The sequence below is a fragment of the Mustela nivalis genome, assembly GCF_964662115.1.
Source record: "Mustela nivalis genome assembly, chromosome: 1".
Classification (NCBI taxonomy): Eukaryota; Metazoa; Chordata; class Mammalia; order Carnivora; family Mustelidae; genus Mustela; species Mustela nivalis.
Genome location: NC_139020.1, coordinates 156,330,641 through 156,352,740, shown reverse-complemented (window position 1 = coordinate 156,352,740; position 22,100 = coordinate 156,330,641). Strand labels below are relative to the sequence as shown.

The following is a 22,100-nucleotide window of genomic DNA, read 5'->3' as shown; positions in this document are numbered from 1 at the left end:
TGAATAATCCTTCTAATGTACTACTGAATCCTATTGGCTAGTATTTTGGTGAGAATTTTCACGTCTGTGTTCATCAAGGATATTGGTCTGTAATTCCCTTTTTTGATGGGGTCTTTGTCTGGTTTTGGGATCAAGGTAATACTGGCCTCATAAAATGAGTTTGGAAGTTTTCTTTCCATTTCTACTTTCTGTAACAGTTTCAGAAAAATAGATATTCATTCTTCTTTATATGTTTGGTAGAGGGGCGCCTGGGTGGCTCAGTGGGTTAAATGTTATTAGAATTCCCTGAAGCCATCTGGCCCCGGACTCTTGTTTGTTGGGAGATTTTTGGTTACTGCTTCAATTTCCTTGTGGGTTATGAGTCTGCTCAGGTTTTCTATTTCTTCCTTTTTCAGTATTGGTAGTTTATACATCTGTAGCAATGCATCCATTTCTTCCAGATTGCCTAATTTGTTGGCATATAGTTCCTCATAATATGAACTTGTAATTGTTTGTATTTCTTTTGTGTTGGTTGTGATCTCTTTTATTTCTGATTTTCTTTATTTGGGTCCTTTCTCTTTTCTTTTTGATAATTCTGGCCAGGGGTTTATCAATTTTATTAACTCTTTCAAATAATCAGCTTCTAGTTTTGTTGATCTGTTCTATTATTCCTTTAGTTTCTATTTCATTGATTTCTACTCTAATCTCTTTTTTAAACTTTAATCTTTATTAATTCTCCTCTCCTGCTGGCTTTAGGTTATATTTGTGTTCTTTCTACAGCTCCTTTATTTTTATTTATTTATTTATTTTTAAAAATATTTTTTTAAATTTATTTATTTGGCAGGCAGAGATTACAAGTAGGCAGAGAGGCAGGCAGAGAGAGAGGAAGGGAAGCAGGCTCCCTGCTGAACAGAGAGCTCGATGTGGGGCTCAATCCCAGGACCCTGGGATTATGACCTGAGCTAAAGGCAGAGGCTTTAACCCACTGAGCCACCCAGGTGCCCCTACAGCTCCTTTAGGTATAAGGTTAGGTTGTATATTTGAGACCTTTCTTGTTTCTTGAGAAAGGCTCATATTACTATATACTCCCCTCTTAGGACCACCTTTGCTATATCCCAAAGGTTCTGAACCACTGCAAATGCAACCAGCTTTAGAATACCATGAGTAAGTATCAAAACTGCAAATTAGGAAAATCGGAGAGGCCCAGGAAAATAATTATTCTACATATAAAGTATAATATTTGATATGTTCACAGCTTTTCCTGGATGCCTTCACCATACCTGCAACCAATACTCTTTATCCAGATTGTTTGTGCTCAAGGAAAAGCTTATATGCTGGTACAACCCTCCTCATCCCATAGACAGGGAAAAAGGTGCAAACTAACTTGTGCAAGATCTCACACCTGGTTACCTGTCTCCTTCTGTTTTTCATGTTCATCCTTACTTGAAATTTAAGTACCATCTGGTAGGACCTGTCACACAACAGCTCACCTTAGACCAGAGGCAACATTAATTCAGAAAGCTCAAAAGGTATAATGAAGTATAAATTCCATTTTTAGAAATAAACTCAATTGAGTAATTTAAATAACTGCTTTTGTTGAGACTATCACATGTCTAAAAATTAAGTAATAATAGATAAGGATAAATTGGTATTAAACACAATTAAAACATATGGATTCAAATATAAAAGCGACTTAAAAAATCTCAGAATATGCCAGTTCAACACATATATCTCTGTCACTTATTAGGGATACTAATGTTTGTGTTCACTAATCCCATCTGAATCCTCAAAAAGATTTTCTTGCCAAAACAGAGTATCCCTAATTAATATGAATGACTTCCAGCACTTCTGCTAACTCACACTCTAAAAATATACTTTACACATGTACTCCAACAAAAAAGAAATTATTTTGTTGGTTCCTTTATACATGGAACATTCATTCATTCATTGGTTTATTCATTCATCCAACATGGCTAAGCTCCTATTCAGTGTCTGGTTCTCTGCTAGGTTTTGGGAACGTAAAGGAAATCAGAGCTCACAGCCTCAAGAAGGAGGCAAACACAGAGACAAGGTAGCTACAGAACAATGTCCAAGGTGCTACAGATAAAATACCAGGAAGCAGACCAAGAGAAGTGGAGTACAGTTTATAGAAGCTGTGAGGCTTGAGCTAGGTCTGGAAGGATGCACAGGAGTTTACCAGTGGGAGAATGAAGGGAGATTTTCACCCAACTTTACTGAGGTTTAATTAACAAATACAATAGCCAATATATTTGTAGTGTACAAGGTTGTATTTGTATATACCCATTGTGAGGGGATTCTCAGCCACTGAGTTAACTAACATGTCCATTGCCTCATATATTAACCTTTATTTTATTTTATTTTCACTTATATTTTTGGTGAGAAAACACTCTCTCAGCAAATTATAATTATACACTACATTATCAACTATAGTCACTTAGATTCTCAGAACTCATCTATTTATCTTATAACAAGAAGTCTATACCTTTTACCAACCTCTCCCTATTTTCCCCACCCAACCCCTGACAATTACTTTGCTAGTCTCAATTTCTATAAGTGACTTTTTTTTTTTTTTTTTAAGATTACACATAGAAGTGATACCATGTTGCATTTGGAAGAAGATATCATAGGTGGGGTGGTCACTTTGGACAAAATTGTAGGTACAAACTGAATACAGAGTCTGAGAAGGAAGGAGTGTTTTGTTTAGTGTCTGCAGTCAGAAATGGAGGTAGGGGAATAAGCCAGGGGTGGGTGCTATGGCTGCTCCTAAAGGGCCTTGGAGGCCATCTAAAGAGTGAGCATTTGTAAAAGTAAATGATAGGAGGAAAATGATGGTCTTCACAAGGTGAGAGCTGCTTCAAAGTGGGAACGCCTGACACAAGATAGTAGATTAGAAAGTGCTAGCTGGCTTGGTGGGAGGTGGAAATTAGCTGAGACTTTTGTACAGTGATGGTTACTGAGTCTGAGGCTGTAACTGGAGACCAAGGCAATGGGAATGAAGAGGAACAAACTAACTGGAGAGATTTTTAAGAAATAGGCCTCACTGAATGTTGGGATTCATAAAAATCAAAGATGGCAGTGAGGTTTCTGACATGGACCACTAGGTAGGTAAGTTATACTGATATTTACAATCATTTCCTTCCTTCTTTTTTCTCATTCTACTTATCTTTTGTAACCACTTTATTGACTTGGTTATCCACAATGTTAAAAGCACTGCAGCTGGAAGTGAGCTCTTTTAGGAATCCCTGGATTGCTACAGTTCCAGGACTGTGGGAAGCATGAATGCTGGAAGGGGGGCGGCAGACAAAGGACACATCCCGCCCAGGCCTGGACCAGAGAGGTGTCAGTGGGAGCAGAGGGACTGACATGAATGTGAGTCACAGTGTGATGAAAACATGTGAGAGGTCCTGGGGCCTAGAATGTCAGGATACAAGAAATAGGAGATCCAAAGACCACCACTGTCTTCAGCTTTCATGACTGACTAACAAAATGCCCGTACTGTGGACATAAAAAAGTTAAGTCATGCTGATTACAAGATGAACATATGATGAGTTTGGTTCTGACTCACTAACTTGAAGCAGTGAGGGAATACAAAGTGGGCAAGTTTAGCAGGTGAAAAGGCAGCAGATTGGAGCTCTGGAGAAAGACAAAGTCACGGGATGTTCACCATGGCCTCATTCTTCTTAAAGTGGGACCAGAAGCTCTGGGAGGACAATTTTGAGGGTAAAAGAAAAAAGAAAGAGTACTGAGGATTGAATATTGGGGCATATCAAGAGTCAGGGAGAAAGGAAGAAGATGTAAGCATGGATAAAACTAAGAAATCAGTCAGTGTTTATCATATAATAACATAGCACCTGAAGGAGGGGTGTCTTCTAGGAAGGGACAGAAAACAAATTCATGTACACCCTGCTGGGCTAGGATGGACACATTTCATAAGACAAAGAGAAGGCTTCTAGCTTAAAGTTGACATGGGTCTCAATTCTCTTAGCCTCATTTGCATGAAAAATTCATGTCTGCCTGTTTGTGCTTCACTCTGTTATCTGAAATGCCTATGAAAATGCACAGTAACACCCAACTCCAAATGCACAGTCACAAATTAGCTAAAGACAAATGAACAAAAAAGCTTCATCAAGGTGATTACTCATTAGGCTAAATGGTGAGAAAAAAAAAAGGATTTTAATCTGCTAAACTGAAAACTAAACAGACTCCTCCCCAACAAAACACACAAAATTTATAGGAATTCCCAGAGTAAATAATTTCCTTGCCCAACTCTGATCACAGGGAAAAAAAAAATGGTGTATCATTTGTCTTAGATTTTTTACTGTTTTCCAGAAAATCTATTTGATTAAGTGGATTTGGAAATTATGCACATATCAGCAAAACTTCTGCTGGTAAGTATTCAAACAAAAGGAATAGAGATGCAAATATGTGTTCAAGGTATCCAAAAGAACACAGAATCATTAGTCTGTTGAACTGGGTTTGAGAGCTGACTTGTCTGCAAACAGGTTGCCTCTCCCTGGGTAATCACTTATCTTAATGAGAACCCAGTTTGCTCAGATAGTCTATAAAGGGATTGAAACCAATAAAGTTATGAAAAAGTTCAATTTATGTATTTGTCTCAGTTTGTGCCTATATCTGTTATCTCCCCATGTATCTGTCTCAGGGACTGAAAGTGGTCATCTGGAAGACTGTATTAAGATGGATTCTGAGGGCACATCTGGACACTCTAGGAAAGTGTGCCATGTTTGATTAGTGATGTCTGCTGGGCACCTAGATGTGTGAGGGAGCGTGAGCTTGCATTTGGCATTGCTTCTTAAGTAATCTCTAAGTCCCCTTCCAGCTTTAAAGTTGTATAGTCTATGAGTATATGTTCAATGTCTTAAGTTGCTTTGGATAGTAAATTCCAAAAGGAAGAAATCACAAATGACAGAAATCCAAAATATAGCATTACATCTCTGTAATTATGTCAATGAAGGCAACTGCATTTGTGGTCCCAGAAGTCATCACAATCTCTACATTGCATGTATCCTCTAAGAATCTTACTTTTTTCATCTGGAGAAGGTAACACATAGACCTGCCCATTAGCCTGAGCCAGCTCTTCACAAGAAACTTGACTGGACCGTGAAGTACAGCACACTATGTAGCCTGACTGAGATACCAATTTTAACTGGGTGCACTCAAGGTTTGTGTACATTAATAAGATACTCTGTGAGGGGGTGGGGGATATTTAGATATAGTAATTTTGAGCTGTCAATATGATAGTTGTCTTAGTCCAGTTTCCAGAAACAGAGTTTGAGATGGGGATTCTCTTGAATGTAAATCCCTTAGGAGAAGAGAAATAAGAAAGACTAGACAGGACAGGGGAACAGGCTGAGCAAGGTCTCAGTGACCTGTTTCAGCCTGATCCCATGGGAGTTTTGGAGCAGGAATTGCTCCAAAGTCATACAACCTTGCAGCATGGCCCCATGTCAGCTGGGTACTGGCAGAGATCTTCCTTTGGGGTGCAGTAGAGGTAAAAAGGAGGAAAGGGGGCTGCTAACAACTCTTAATTGTTGCAGCAGCTGGGGGATGGGTAGGGTCTGGTGGTGATGGGGACCTCGGTGGGCACCACCAGCAGCTATGAACATTGGAGCAGAGATGTGTAACTAGCAAGACACACAGGTCTGAGACTCAGAGGAGAAATCTGGGCAGAAAATGAGAATATAGAAGTTGCCAGCATAGAGATGAGAGTGGCTGAGATTATCTAGGAGGAAAGACAGAGGCAAGATAAGAAGGAGTCTAAGACCAGGCCACATACCTACCTCTAAGGATGACAGACAAGGTAGGAAGAAACAAGGCTGGGGGTTGGGGGTGGGAGGGAGGAAAAATTCTTCAGGGACAGCATGGTCAGCTTTGTCCAATGCCACCAAGAAGTCAGGCAATAGAAGAACCAAAGTGTGCTGAGTTTGAGAGGTTCAAGTAAAAAAAATGGGCAGAAGACGAAAAGACACTTCTCCAATGAAGACATACGAATAGCTAATAGACACCTGAAAAAATGTTCATCATCATTAGCCATCAGGGAAATTCAAATCAAAACCACATTGAGATACCACCTTACACCAGTTAGAATGGCCAAAATTAAAAAGACAGTAAACAACATGTGTTGGAGAGGATGTGGAGAAAGGGGAATGCTCTTACACTGTTGTTAGAAATGCAAGTTGGTGCAGCCACTTTGGAAAACAATGTGGAGGTTCCTCAAAAAATTAAAAATAGAGATAGTTTATAACCCAGCAATTTGCACTACTGGGTATCTACCCCAAAGATACAGATGTAGTGAAAAGAAGGGCCATATGCGCCCCAATGTTCATAGCAGCAATGTTCACAATAGCCAAACTGTGGAAAGAGTTGAGATGCCCTTCAACAGATGAATGGATAAAGAAGATGTGGTCCATATACACAAGGGAATATTTCTCAACCATCAGAAACGATGAATACCCAACTTTTGTATCAACATGGATGGGACTGGAGGAGATTATGCTGAGTGAAATAAGTTAAGCAGAGAAAGTCAATTATCATACAGTTTCACTTACTTGTGGAGCATAAGGAATAGAATGGAGGACATTAGGATAAGGAAGGGAAAAATGAAGCGGGGTGGGGGGAATCAGAGGGGGAGATGAACCATGAGAGACTGTGGACTCTGAGAAACAAACTGGGGGTTTTAGAGAGAAGGGGGTCGGGGAATGGGTGAGCCTGGTGATGGGTATTAAGGAGGTCACAGATTGCATGGAGCACTGGGTGTTATACGCAAACAATAAATCATGGAACACTGCATCAAAAATTAATGACATACTGCATGGTGACATAACCTAACATAACATAATGTAAATAAATAAATAAGAAGAACCAAAGGTTGTCCCACTAGAGTTATTCACATCAGTGACCTTTGGAGGAACGCTTTCAGGGAAGTGGTGAAGGGGGGAGCAGATAACAGTCAAGAGTGGTTTGTGAGGTAACTTCCTTTAATGGAATTTAAAAAGAGGTATGTTATGATGGTAGGTAGTAAGTGTTCGGTCTTAAATGTTTCCCTTATTATCATCACAAAAATTAATGTCTTTATTTATTTTTTTTGCATTTTTTTAACTTTTTATTTATTATTATTATTATTTTTTATTATGTTATGTTAGTCACCTTTAAAGACACAAAATACAAGACCAGATCAGTTGCCAAGAGCATGCACAGAAACCCCTGTGGGGTATGCGTGGAGGGCCCAAGTCTGGGCGAGGAATGGCAGATGGCAGACAACCTGCTTTGGCTGTTTGCTTCCAGAGCTCACCTGGCCATGTTACTAAACCAAATGTGTGGTGCCCATCCTCTGGCACCAGCTCCCTTGAAGAGGGAGTTCCCTGCGGAACTCTAGACCTGCCCTCCTCTGCAAGTGCCCTGCCATGTGACTGCTGGCCCCAGAATCCATGTCCACTTGGCAGGTGCTCTTGGGGTGCTACTGCCAGGAGCCTCAAATATCATTCAGGGTCATATCTTGGCCCTGCTGGTGACTGGCCCTTGCTCCCTGGGGCTCTCAGGTAGACTACAGTAGCCTATGGAAAGAATGAATTAATTCATAACTAAACTCTGACTTGCCTACAGCCTGATTTTCTTAGACCAGCCTGCACAGTTCCATGAGGAATCAGCAAGGACAACATGCAACTTTGGGAGGTAGGGGTTTTCTTAAGTTGTGCTTATAACAAAATGGCCCCATGAAAAGTTAAAACCATCTCTGTTGTTCTCAGAGATCCTTCTACTCACAATCAAATCTCTACTAGAGAGAAGAACAGAACAAATTCTGCTACTATAGTGTAAAGCCCTGACAGTTCTGTTTTTGTTTTTGTTTTTTTGTAAAGGAATGCCTGCCTTAAACTTTGATTGCCAGGGGATCCATTTCAAAGAGGTATTCTTCTTCTTTTTTTTCTTTTTTTGTCCCTGCTGGGGCTTTATATTAATATGTAAAGTATTATTTCTTTCAGGGGTACAGGTCTGTGAATCACCAATCTTACACAATTCACAGCACTCACCACAGCATATGCCCTCCCCAATGTCCATCACCCAGACACCCCATCCATTCCACCCCCCTCCCCTCCAGCAACCCTCAGTTTGTTTCCTAAAGGCAGTCTTAAATAAATATGTTGCCAGGCCACCTCCCCCAACTGAGTCTCCTCTTTGTCTCAGAGAACTTAATTGATTTTGATAATTGACCATTTGGGCCACTTGTTTTTTGTTTTGTTTTGTTTTGTTTTCTCTTCCTGCACTTTAAATCCCCACTCTTATATTTTAAATTTACCAATAAGGAGTGAGCCTATGCCCCTACACTTGACCCTAGTAAAGGCAGAAGCCTGACCCCTGTGTGTACACTGTCTTGCCCACTCACTCTGTCTCCCATTACCTTGCTGTGTGGTCCCAGGTGTGCTATGTAATTTCCAGGTCTTGTAAGTAATAAATCTTTATTTTTTCAAAGTTTTATGATGGTCATTGTTTAAGGGCATCTTGCAATCAATTAAGAACCACAAGGGTCCATCCAGTGGTAATATTAGTTTGGAAAAGGCAGATGTCTGTGGGAAGCTCACTGGGGCCCAGATGAGTGCTCCCAGGCATTTTTAGCCACTAGCATGACTATGGATAGGCTGAGATGGCACGAAACAGCTACTCTATAAGGATAACCAAACTCTGGTGGGCCTAGGTCCTGGAGAGGTAGCCTGAGTGAGCCAGACCAAGGTTGGTAGGAAGCAGGGGACCACAGACTTTCTGACCCAACAATAGGATGTCTATAACTCAAGCCTGGACAAAAGTTGAATGGAGAGCCAGTGTTGCAATTTTTCAATAAAAGCTCTCAACTGGATTTTTATGTAAGATTTCTAATTTTAAAATACTGTATGGATCAAATAAAAATGTGTATAGTCAGGTTAAGGTCTGCAAAGGTCAGCAACATTTAAACCCCATTGTAACATGTCTTGACTTGTATGAGCTGCCAGTAAGACAGAAACAACCATAGGCCAGACGTTGGGAGGATGAGGCAGTGGGGGAAGCTAAAGGCTGAGTGTCCTCACTATACATGTAAGGGAACTAAGGCACACGAGAAGGGCACCTGCCCAGGGAGCAGTGGTCTCTGGGTGTCCCCTGCAGAGCACAGGTTCTTCCCACTCTTCCCTGTTTCCCTCAGAACCCCACTAATGGTGGTAATTGTTCTATCTCCAAGATCCCAGGGAGTTTCTGCTGAATGCCTACATGCTTGCTGAAAAAAAAAAAAAAAATTGTCTAAGGTAAGGGTCAAAGAAACTTAAAAGCCTTACTTTGGTAAATTATGTATACTATTTCACATTAACATTGTTGGTCTATTATGTTTTTTTTGTTTGTTTGTTTTTGTTTTTTAGCTTTCTTTGGCACACGGCTAAACCCTTATAAATAATAACAAAGAAGCATTCTAATGAAATATTTTGATCTTTGGAATTTTGGAAATGTTTACAAATCACGCATAATCTTGCTCACATGAACAAAAAGGGTGAAAGATATATTTAATTAAATGAGAGTCTTAAACCATCACATGGCTTCTCAGAAAAACGAGCTCAAAGAATTTTTTTTTTCCCAAAGAATTTTCTTATAAAGATCTTCCCCAACACCAGCATCTACAGAATGTCCCAAGAGATCTATGTTTTCTTCTTTTTATGAAAATAAGTTTAGGTTGTGAATAAATTTGATGCCTATGGACATCTATATATTTTAGTGCTTCTGGCAGTGGGGCCAAATACAACAGGAGCTGAATTTGGAATATGAACCAGACAAGGCTGAGGAAAGAGGTAAGAATTTAAGCATCTTTTGTTTTTTAATTAATACGCAGCTCACCAGCTCTCAAGTTTGCCCACCTGCCTAAAGTGACCATGTGTAACCTCCACAGGTACACAAAACTGTCAAAGATGCTGATTCCATCTAGTTGCCCATGTGGTAGAGGCAAATAGCTATCACCTTCCTATTTTTCAGATCAGGAAACTGAGGCATGGAGAGGTTAAGAAACTTGCTCAGTCCCACAAAGTTCATGAATGGTGGAACCCAGGCTTGAGTTCAGACATCCCACCCAGAGCCCCAGTGTCCCTTTCCCACAGTAGGCAACCACCCATGGTTGGTCATGGAAAACACTGGAAAGGTTCTTTCTCTCCAGTAGGAGGTTGCTGGGTGAGGACTCATGTTCTAATCTTGAAAGAAGATTTCAGACGACTCGGAACCCTCCAGTCTATAATCTGCAAGGCACACATGCAGCTCAGGTGCCTAGGATCTGGTGGTTGTGTTTTATAAACTACATCATGGTCTCTCTCCTTCCACAAGAATTAAATGTGCACTTTGCACATTTGTTTCTCCTCTCATACCACAGAAGGAGGACACTTTAGGGTTCTTCCTTTTCCAGGATGGATACACAGGGTAATGAAAGGAAGTTCAAAAATGTGATTTTTTTTCCCTGTTAACCCCACACTCTGCCTGCTCCACCCATACATACATCCTCCACCAAGGACATGCAACAAAGGACATGAAGAGGGGAATATGGGGTCACCAGAAAGAAGCTGTATGGGCAGAAAACAGAGAAAGGGAGGATGAAGCAAAGAGCCGCAGTGTTGGCAGAAAAGCAAGAAGGAAGTGTCCTTGGCCTGGCTTCAGAAGTGCAGACAAGCTGGAACGTGAGAAACAGCAGCAGGACTGGGAGGGAAGGAGACCATGATGCAGGCAACTTCGGTGAGACACAATCCTAAGATCCTCCACACAGATATACCACCATGTCTTGCAGCATTCCAGGGGTTCGTGGCTGAGGGGCTGTATTTCATCTTTAACACACTTAACTATTTATGAAATCATAAGACAAAACAGTATTGCATTCAAAGACCTTCTACAGTTGGAGTGGGGATTGTTTATCTTTTACGTTCCCCAGGATTTCTGTTTTCTTGATTTTAATACATAATCCATACTATGTATTTTTTCTGATTTTTTTTTTTTTTACTTGAAATCTAGCTGACACACAATGGAACAGGAGCTTCTGGTGTACAACACAGTGATCCAGCAACTCTGTATCACAAGTGTGCTCACAAGTGTGCTACTGTCTGTCACCATACAGTGCTATTATAGTACCACTGACTAGGTTGTCCCCATGCTGTAACTTTCACCCCCATGACATGGTCATTCCATAACTGGAAGCCTGTACCTGCCACGGCCCTTCACCCATTTTGCCCATCCTTCCACCACCCCTGCCCTCTGGCAACTACCAGTTGGTTTGTATTTATGGGTCTGTTTCTTCTTATGGACTACATATATATTTTTTAAAGATTTTATTTATTTATTTGACAGAGAGAGAGATCACAAGTAGGCAGAGAGGCAGGCAGAAGCAGGCTCCCTGCTGAGCAGAGAGCCCGATGCGGGACTCGATCCCAAGACCCTGAGATCATGACCTGAGAGCCAAAGGCAGAGGCTTTAACCCACTGAGCATCCCATGTGCCCCTGGACTATATTTTAATGTTTTGAGTCCACCAGTCACTTAACCTGAACTGTCAAGTGTCATTTACCACTCTGGGATGGGTGGTTCACATAGAAACCGTTCCGTTCCTACTGTGTATACCACCTAGCAGGGCATAACTGTGCTGCAGGATAAGCTGTAAACAATGTCACCATTTACAACCACTCAGCTATGTGTATCCAAACCTCTCTGATGTTATGAAATATACTGTGATATTATGCATGAAAACACATGCAAAATAAATTGGATAGTAACACTGTTGTATGAGCACCCCTATAAGTACTGATTTCAAGGAGTTTTGCTCATTAACATGGCTTTATTTCATTGCTTAACTGATAGGACTTAGAAGCAAGCATTATACATCTGAATCTTTAAAGTAAACTAATGGAAAGAAAGTACCGCTTTTATATCTTTACACACTAGGAATTGGCCTGGGGTTTTATTTTTAAGATGGTTCCTTTACTTAAGTCACTGAATGTGGATACCTTGAGGCTGTAGCTTTTGAGCTTTTTCATTCTGTGTGTTTTTACTTGTTTTTGCCTAAAAGAGCTTCTACAGTTGGAATGGGGATTGTTTATCTTTCACGTGCCCCAGGATTTCTATTTTCTTGCTTTGTAAAGGTTGGTTCATTAAATGTAAAAAAGAAAAAATTCAGGACAAATTGCTCTGTCTTCAACTGCTGTATGCTTTGCCTCCTCTGGGTGCAATCATAACACAGGGTGTCTGGGTCCACACAGGGGGCTTGAGCAAACACAGTGGGACATAATGCTGTCCCTGCAAGAAGAGGGATACACTGAAAGCTCTGCTATGATGTGTTACACTGAAAGCTCTGCTATGATGGCATTAAGTTCAGGTTAGACATGTGTTAATTTTCTTCCATACTCAAGCAGCTAAAGATACCAAACCCAGAAGGAAACCCAAACCATGACTGATGGTAAGCCTGGTCATTGAAGAGAAGGAGGCACAGGGGGCAGGAAAAGGAAGATATCCACTCTTCCCTTCTTCCTCAATAACAGAACCTAACTGCCAGTTCTTCCCAGAATAGAGACCATGCTTCCCCACACCTCCAACTAGATGTGGCTATGTGACTGCATTCTTGCCCACGAAATAAAAGTGGAAGAGATCTGTGTGATACAGGGTGCTTAGAAGGAGCTCTCTCAGCAAGGAGGGGCACCGTTTTTGTCTTTCTGCTTTATCTCCCCCATTTCACTTGGTGCCCATGATGGCGTGAGCTCTGGCTGCCATCTTGATTGACGATTTGAGCTTGGGACGCGGTGTAGATAGAAACATAGGAGCCTGGGTCCTCAGTGACATGAGCATGCCACCACGCTAGTCCTGAACCTACCACGGAATTTCTTTTATGTGAACGAGAAATCAACTTCTCTCCCATTTAATCACTGTTTATCCTGTTTTTTCCACTGTTAGTTTGGGTTTCTTTTCTTTTTTTTTTTTTTAGAGAGAGAAATCACAAGTAGACGGAGAGGCAGGCAGAGAGAAAGAGAGGGAAGCAGGCTCCCTGCTGAGCAGAGAGCCCGATGCGGGAACTCGATCCCCGGACCCTAAGATCATGACCTGAGCTGAAGGCAGCGGCTTAACCCACTGAGCCACCCAGGCGCCCCAGTTTGGGTTTCTTTCTTACATGCAGATCAACCTCACTCTAAGAGAGGAAGGCAGGGCTAAGTTCGAGGAGAGCAAGAGCAAGGTAATGATGGAAAGGGAAGGCTGGATGATGAAGCAGAGAGTGACAGGATTCAGAGCAAGATGGAATTGAAAAGAAGAGGGGAGGGCCCAAACAGCCCAAAACAAAGACCCAGCATCCTAAAAGGCTGCTGAAGTTCCCTTTTAGGCGGTGGCAGGGGCAGGGGAGGAACGTCAACTTAAAGCTACCATACTGGACTGGGGAGCCAATGCAAAGCATAGTATTGTATGCAGAGACAAGCTAAATCCACTACAGAATGAGGTTGGGTGTGAAGATGGCCTAAAAATGACCCTGGGGTAGGGCAGCTTTCTTTGCAGTGGCTTCTAACATCTCTTGGCTCACTGGCTTACTGGGGGGCTGCTCTGTTTTTCTCTTAGAACCAAAGGGAAGCATGAAGGTCTGTCTCTCAGGAGCCCTCATTTCACAGGCCTGTGGGATTTGCAATTGGCATTGTTACTTATCACCTCTATGGGCCCCTCTTAATATAATTTGGGGTGACCTGTGTTCTTCTGCCTTTTCTCCGCTTCTCAGGCACTGCATGTCAAAGGAAGCACTCCTATTTCCTTGGTGGCCATTCTCAGAAGCCAGCCTTCCATGTGTTTCTGGTGGCCTGAATTGCTCAAGTCTTGGCACTGCTTTTTTCCCATAGCTTTGCTTTCCAGCAGAGTTTCCAGAAATCTGGCTCCACACTTCAGAATGGCCAGCACTGTCCCCATTCCCTCTGCTTTTCCCTGCCTCCCTCTTGGCTTGTCCCTGAATGTCTAGCCATCTTCGTAGGACTCTGATTTGTTGTTTTTCCTTCCCAGTTTCCAAGACAGCATTCCTTTCTCTAGGCTCATCCTTTCTTGCAAGAGAAAGGGAAGTATCTTCATCAAGAAAGTGTTGCATGTAGAGCACAGGCTTTGGCATCAGAAAAACCTGGGTAAGAATCCTGACTTGACAAGGTATCTCAGCTCCCTGACTCAGTTTCCTTATTATAATATGAGGCCAATAATGCTCACCTCATACAGCTGTAGGAAGGACAAAAATGAAGCGTGCAGTCACAGCACCTGTCCATCACAGGCCTGTAATAAAATCATGGTTTTTATCATTACAATGATATTAGTAGGTCATATCAGTATGACCACTTGAGGAAACACTGAGAAATGCAGTCTTTTTCTAGGTTATGGCACTTCCATTTGAGAGATTTTTGGCCCCAGGAGACCACCATTCATCCAGACGATCTGTGACCCCTAGAAGCCCATCTCAGATTGCTCCTTAGGAAGTCCCAAGCCACCACACTGGAAGCGTGTAGCCGTCTATCCCTCCACCTGCCCATGGTGACCCTGGATAGGGCTCATCAGCAGGTTCTGACCAGCTCCACCGCTGGGCCATGCAACTCTGGCCTCTCTGTCTCTCTGTCTCAGCTGGAAGATTCATTCACTCCAGCAGAGAAGCTGCATGTTGCAACTTCTTCCCTTCCCCCCCACCTCTGTTTGCCTTGGCTTTCTGACAGTGAGTCCTGCCACCCCAACTCCAGTATTGGGGCAAAAGCTGGCAGAAGAAGCTTTAAGCAAGGATAGAAAAAATACTCAGGGGACAAACTGACTCAACAAGTCTCCACCAAAATCAACACCTCATGTCTGCACCCCTGAGGTTGCCTGGCCTTGTTCGGGCACGAGGAAATGGAAAGACAAGAAGCAAAGTGACTGCAAAGAACCTGAAATTCTGTGTACTTCTCATTCCTTTAGCAACACTGCTTGTGGGGGGTGGGGGGGGGTAGGTGGTCAGGGGAGGTTGATTGGAATAAGTGTGTATTCCGCCTTCCGAAGTGGCAGGCCTCCTGACAGAGAGTGTCCACATGGGGAGCTGTGATGTCTGGTGTCCTGCGGGGTGCTGCAGTAATTACCAAAACTGCTGAAGAGCTCTCTCCCTTAGCTGTCTTCCAGCCCATGTTTTCTGGGTCTGAGTTGGCCTCTTGATTTTGGGTTCAACGGTGATAGTGTAGGACCCTCCCTCTTATACTGTACTCTCTTATTTCCCTGGAGAGAAAACCAGGGCCAAATAGGGACTTACAGCCTAGCTATACCCAAGAACATGGTCTGAAATTGAATACAGAAAAGACCATTTGATAAAGAAGGACAGCCTTAATTTAATGGTCTTCATTGGGCTTTGGTTGTATATTTTTATTTTAGCAATATGTTAAGATGTATGTCCTGAAGCCCACATCTAAATTTATCCACTGCTTTAAATTTTTAGTGAATAAATAAATTCACAGCTTGTTGAAATTTCTGCCTTTTGCTTTTATAAATGAATCCTACATAGTTCATGTGCTTCTTTATTCAATAAACATATATGGAGATGCCACTTTGTGCTATATAACGTTCTAAATGAAGGGAGATTCAGAGACAAAAAAAGAGCAGAGTCATGCACGGATGCAAGTTAACAGAAAGCATGGAAAGTCTACTCGAGGGCCTTTCTGAGGGTTTAACTGGGCGGGGAGAGCTAGGAAATTCTGAAAGCCATCTCAGAGCACCAGTATGATGATTAATCTTAGAGGTCAACTTGGCAAGGCCATGAGACCCAGACATTTGGTCAAACATGTCTAGATGTTGCTCCCACAGTATTTTCGAGGTGAGATTAACATTTTTAAAAAATTTATTTATTTGTCAGAGAGAGAGAGCACAAGCAGAGGCAGCAGCAGATGGGGAGGGAGAAGCAGGCTCCCCACTGAGCAAGGAGCCCAATGTGGGACTCAATCCCAGGACCTGGGGCTCATAGCATAAACCAAAAGTAGACGTTTATCCTATTGAGCCACCAGGTGAGATTAACATTTAAATGAGTACACTTTTCTTTTTTAAAAAAATTTTTTTAAGATTTTATTTATTTATTTGACAGGCAGAGATCACAACTAGGCAGAGAGGCAGGCAGAGACAAAGGTGGAAGCAGGCTCCCTGCTGAGCAGAAAGCCAGATGCAGGGCTCTATCCCAGGACCCTGGGATCATGACCTGAGCTGAAGGCAGAGGCTTTAACCCACTGAGCCACGCAGGCACCCCTAAATGAGTACATTTTTCATAAAGCAGATTGCCTTTCATAATGTGGATGGGCCTCATCCAATCAGTTGGATTTTTTTTTTAAGATTTTATTTATTTATTTGACAGGCAGAGATCACAACTAGGCAGAGAGGCAGGCAGAGAGAGAGGAGGAAGCAGGCTCCCTGCTGAGCAGACAGCCTGATGCAGGGCTCGATCCAAAATCCTGAGATCATGACCTAAGCCGAACTCGGAGGCTTAACACACTGAGCCACCCAGGTGTCCCTGAATCAATCAGTTGGATTTTTAAGAAAAAGACCACTTCCCTCATAGGAGCAAAAATTCGGCCAGCAGACTGCCTTTGGGCTAGAACTACAACTGTTCTCTGGATCTCTGGACTGCCTACCTACCCTACAAAGTTTTGATTTATCAATTGCATGAGACTATTCTGTAAAATCTTTTCCTTTTCTCTCATTGTCTCTCTCTCTACATACATACACACACACACACCCCTACTGATTCCATTTCTCTGGAGAACCCTGACTTCTTCAACCAGCCATGGGCCAGGAGTCATGTTAGGCACTCCAGGTATATTGCCAGCAAATGCAGGAGAAACTGAGTTTGTGAAGGCTGGTTTCTTGTGACTCATCTCAGAGTCAGTGAGGATTTGAATTCAGGCTGCGTGCACTGATTGGACACTGTGCACACTGGTTGGACAGGACCACCCAGAGAAGGCAGGGAGCATTCGTATGCATTAGTGTTTCTATCCCCCTTCCTCCCACAACTTCCACATTGGTTCTGCTATTTCAAATACTACTCTGCGGGTATGTATTCTCTGTGGATATGTATATATTTAAACAAATGCAAAATCAAAGAACAGCCTACTCAGTAGCTCATAGGAGAACGATGACCAGACAAGGCCTCAATGCTATTGTCTCAGCATGAACTGTCCCCTGACACCTGATCAGGTCTATTCTGAAACTACTTTCCCTATGGCTAGATGCATTCGCCTGAAACAGAAGTCTGACAAAAATAGAGGTTGCCTCTGTCTTCCAGGGACTCTGAAGATTAAACTGATATGAAGTACTTCTCCAAAGCAAAGAGATTTCCCCAAGCATTTGCTGAGGCCATCACATCCAACATACCCTCATTCAATCTGGCTGCTTAAGGGAAACACAACCAATTTCCCCTTTAAGCTGGCAACTATTTCTCCTGTCCTGAAGTGTGGCCAAAGTGGGTGCAGATGGCAGCCAGTGAATGTGGCAAATATACAATGTTCCCAAGTGACACTAATAGTCTTTATCATTCCGGGGTAGCGCAGTGAACACTTAACCATGGAAACTTCTAAGAAGGTGGGTGCTCAGTCACAGATTCCTGAAGCAAGTGCATAGATGTCATTTCACAGACATCTCAAATTGAACGTTTTAAATGTTGCCTCCATCCCTGCCAAGCTGCTGGTGCCTGGAATCATGGCCCCTGTGAATGGCTCCTCCATCCGTCCAGCTGCTAAACCCAGACATGGGATATTTTCTTGGTCTTGCCTCTCCTTACGGATCATGGACAGTCCAGGTTCTACACACCCTAGCTCCTAAATGTAAAGTAGCTGGCAACCATCTTCTGGTTTTTGCAGTACCCCACAGTTCCATCTGGCATCTCTCCTGGGACCAGGGCAACAGCCTCTTTCTATTTATTTATTTATTTATTTTTACTTTTTTAGTGTGCCAAGATTCACTGCTTATGCACCACACCCAGTGCTCCATGCAATCTGTGCCCTTCTTAATACCCCCCACCAGGCTCACCCATCCCTCTACTCCCTCCCCTCTAAAACCCTCAGTTTGTTTCTCAGAGTCCAGAGTCTCTCATGGTTCATCTCCACCTCTGATTTCCCCCAATTCACTTTTCCTTTCCTTCTCCTAATGTCCTCCGTGTTATTCCTTATGCTCCACAAGTAAGTGAAAGCATATGATAACTGACTCTCTCTGCTTGATTTATCTCACTCTGCATAATCTCCTCCAGTCTCATCCATGTTGATACAAAAGTTGGGTATTCATCCTTTCTGATGGCTGAGTAATATTCCATTGTATATATGGATCACATCTTCTTTATCCATTCATCTGTTGAGGGGCATCTTGAAACAGCCTCTTTCTAAACTGGGGACATTTCTTCCTCTTCCCTAATTTCTTCTCTACACTGCATCAAGAAGGGCTTCTAAAAATGCATTACCTACCTGCTTAACATGACTTCACAGACTCCAGTTTTTCTCAAGATACAATAGGAGCCGCGTGGCCTGCCTGCCTCCAAATCTGCCCCTCCCCTTATCAGGCTCGATCCATACCATCTGTTCCACTTCTGGCTGTTCTTTGAAAATGCCGTGCTCTTAGCCTTCCTTGAGGCTTTCCCACATGCTCTCTCTTCTTGAAAGCGTCTCTCCCCCAAGTTCCTTCTGCTTAAGTCCATTCACCCTCCTCCATTTCTCCACGAAAGACCTCCCCTTGTCCTTCAGGGGAAAGTTGGTCCCCTGGGGTCCTCATAGCATGTTGTTTCTCCTTTATAGATGTTTCACAATTTCTGATTGCATATGGGTGTGTATTTTTGTTTTACCACTATAGACTCAATCACAAAGGAGATCTGCAAAATATTACAGGAAACTATGGACAAGACACTCAAAAGACGTTCCTGACACCTATGCCGTATACCCAGCACACTAACAAGGTGGACCGTGAGCAGTGAGGAGCAACACCGCTAATGTTCCTGTTTCGCTTTGAAGCCCATGAAATCAAATCACAGTTTCAAGTCACCTGCTCATGAAGTCTATTTCCACATTGTAATGCTCTCATCTGCATCATTTTAAAAACCACGCTAATGTTCTGGCTCATTAATTCTGTGCATCCACTTTTACCTTGGAGCCATTAACAAAGAGAGGGTGGGATGGCTAATAAAGCTAGAGAATGAACTTAACTATTTGTAAAAATAACAACTGATGGTAACATTAAAGCCCAAAGCATAGATCTGTGCTGTTTCATGCATTTCACTAGTACTGACTTTGTCATACCACAGGATCAGGTGCTGTGGGTCACCAAGGGGGACCAGGAAGACAGAAGCCCAGACACATAGCAGCAGATGGACACCGAACACACATACATGGGGATTAGGGAGAAGCAGGATGTGGACTAGCCGGAGAGGGCCCAAAGTGGGTTGGGCCAGAATAACTAGGCAGAGTAGAACACCAGCCCCATAGCCTAGCCCTCCTTCATGCTGTCCTAGCATCGCAGCGGAGGGTAGAAACCCTGCCTGGGCACCACAATTTCTTTCTGGCAAGGTTTCTGTTCTGTGGCTCTGTGCTCTTAATATTTTTCTGGCTCCTTTGATTAGTGTAAGTCCCTCAGGTAAAGGTAAGAAATCAAGTACTGATGTACTACTTTAAGAATTTTTTGGAAAGAAAACATGAGGGTGGTAGAGCAGGAAGTGTACAAAGTCAGACATGCCTGGACAAACGCCACTGGACATCAACAAACCGCTCAGCATCTCCTTTCATTACTGTGTCCCCTCTAGCTGCTCACCTGGTCTTCGCTCTGCCTGTCACCAAGCCTGTGTTTATGTTCCTGAGGCAGAAGGGCAGAATTCTATTGTGCTTACTTGTAGGTTTTTAGAGTGACAAGGTAACAGAGGAGTGCAGTTTCAAAATCTATCTCCAAATTAAATTTTAAATGGGGCAGAGGGACTGCTCTACACTGCAATTCAACTAGTCTCGCAATCTCACACCCCAAGTTGTCTACTAGTCCTTTAGTCGGAACTGACCAAATGCCTTTTACAGGACTGGCCTCATGCTAGACGAATAAGGCAGCACCTGTGCCCTTGGGGAGAGATGACACACAGCCACAAAGGGCAGGACTTCCTAGAGAATGTGATACTGAGCCCCAGCCATGTGCTCCGTGAGCTCTGGGGACCTGGCATCTCCACCCGCAGGGCTTCTGAAGCCAAAAACCTAGCGTTCTCCCCTGACTCCTGTCTTTCCCTTAGGCAATGTTCTATTGGATCTACCCTGAAATAGCTCTTGAGCCTGCTCATTTCTCTCCACTGCCACCGCCACTATCGCGTCTTCCTGCACCACCTCTTCTCTGATCTATTCCAGTGCTGCTACGGTCCGGTCATGGGAGAGCCAGCATGAGGTTTCAGAAATGCTGCTATGGGAAGTCATTCCTAAGCTTGACCCCCTGCAGTGGGGGACCCTCTCAATCCCCTAATTCCAGGACTTGGCCCAGCGTCTGACACACAAAAATGCTCTCTAGTGTTTGTTGAATGAATGACTGAAGGAATTCAGCTGTAGTTATTGTGGTTATTCTTTGACTTTGTAAACAAAAGACTCAGTGGTTCCTACCATCACTTTATGAGATAAAATTTCATAAGAATGTAAAATAAACCCCATACTGCATGGACAGTATCAATGGCAGCTGTACTTTCCAGTGGGAGAAACTCGAGTGCCTGATTAGAAAATCTTTCCATATAGGACTATGCTGTGTTGTATCATTTCAAGGAATGGTCTCCAGGAGTTTCCATATCTTTCTCCTTTTAAGAAATTGTGCCTGCTGGCCTCTGCCATTGAACACATCACTTTCTCACTGTGAGTTTGAAGGCCACTTTCATAATTTTTGCCAAATGCATTAATGACTTCATTACTATTTATTTAATTTTCTTGTTTTAATCATTCTCACCTAAAAAATCTTAACTATCCTCTTCCTTTTGACTAATTCTAAATATTTACATCCACGAAATACTGGGCAAGTTATGTTTGTTCATTTTTTGTCTAATACACATTAAAACAAAAACATAACTATTAATATAAAAAATGTTTAGTCCTGCACCACCCACACTCATCTGGTCTACCAGCAGTGATCCACATGCCACACTTTGGGAAGCACTGCTGCAAGGAATTCATGAAAATTGCAACTGAAATGCAGAGACTTCTAGTGTTTTCTAGGTATTCAGATACTGGGTAGGAGAAAGGAGGAGGCAACTTGCCATGTTACTAATATAAGAACATCATTAGGAAAAATGAACAAGCGTGTATAATTCCCATCTGTAAAACCTTGCAGGTACCTGTCATCATGGCTGTGTGCTGCTCAGGGCTGTCTGTGGGGACGATCAGCCACACGGGGAGGATTTTATGCCAGTTTTATCAGATTTCTTGGCTTATCATCTGACTTTTACCTCCCCAAATAAAGACTCACAGAAATTAGGGAAGGGACAGAAAATAATGTGCAGACCACTAAACCTAAGTCCCTCGAGTATCTTTTCCTGGGTATGAATCTGTGTAAAGACACAGTGTGCATCTGCCTGTGAGGCAGCCTGGGGACCAGCTTTGTGCATGACCATGCAGGAGGGGCAGTCTGGGTGGGTTTTTTACTTGACTCTCTGCTTTGGGATTTAAGACACCAGTCAGCTGTGCCGTGGGAAGGAAGAAGACTTTCCTGGGAGAAGCAGATTCTGTTTCCAGAACAACCTCTTACACTTGCTGGGCTGCTCCAAGGAACGCTTGGAGCAGTTCACTTGGAAACTCTCAGAATTGTCTCCGTGGATACTATTTCACACTGCAGACACTGGGTGCTATGCATTTATTTATAACATTTATAAGTTCTTGCATTCGTTAAGTTCTCTGTCTTTGGGATTCCACTTTGCTTGAAGTATTTATGTTTTATGTTTATACTTTAAGTCATAAAAGAAATGTTTATACTTTAAACCATACTTAAAGTAATCCTTTAAGTTATTAAGTTCAAGTTATGCCGATTTAGCAGGCAAATTAAAAGCAGACAGACACGTGATTAAAAATGATGTCATTATCTCACTGAAATCATGGTAAAGAAAGTCACTGGA

The 22,100-nt window shown here is 42.6% G+C and overlaps 1 protein-coding gene across 5 annotated transcripts in view; it reads right to left on the bottom strand.

Annotated features, from left to right (window-relative positions):
- MYRIP (myosin VIIA and Rab interacting protein) overlaps window positions 1-22,100 on the bottom strand; it is a 390,291-nt gene that overhangs the window by 234,004 nt on the left and 134,187 nt on the right. The gene's annotated exons all lie outside the window — the stretch shown is intronic.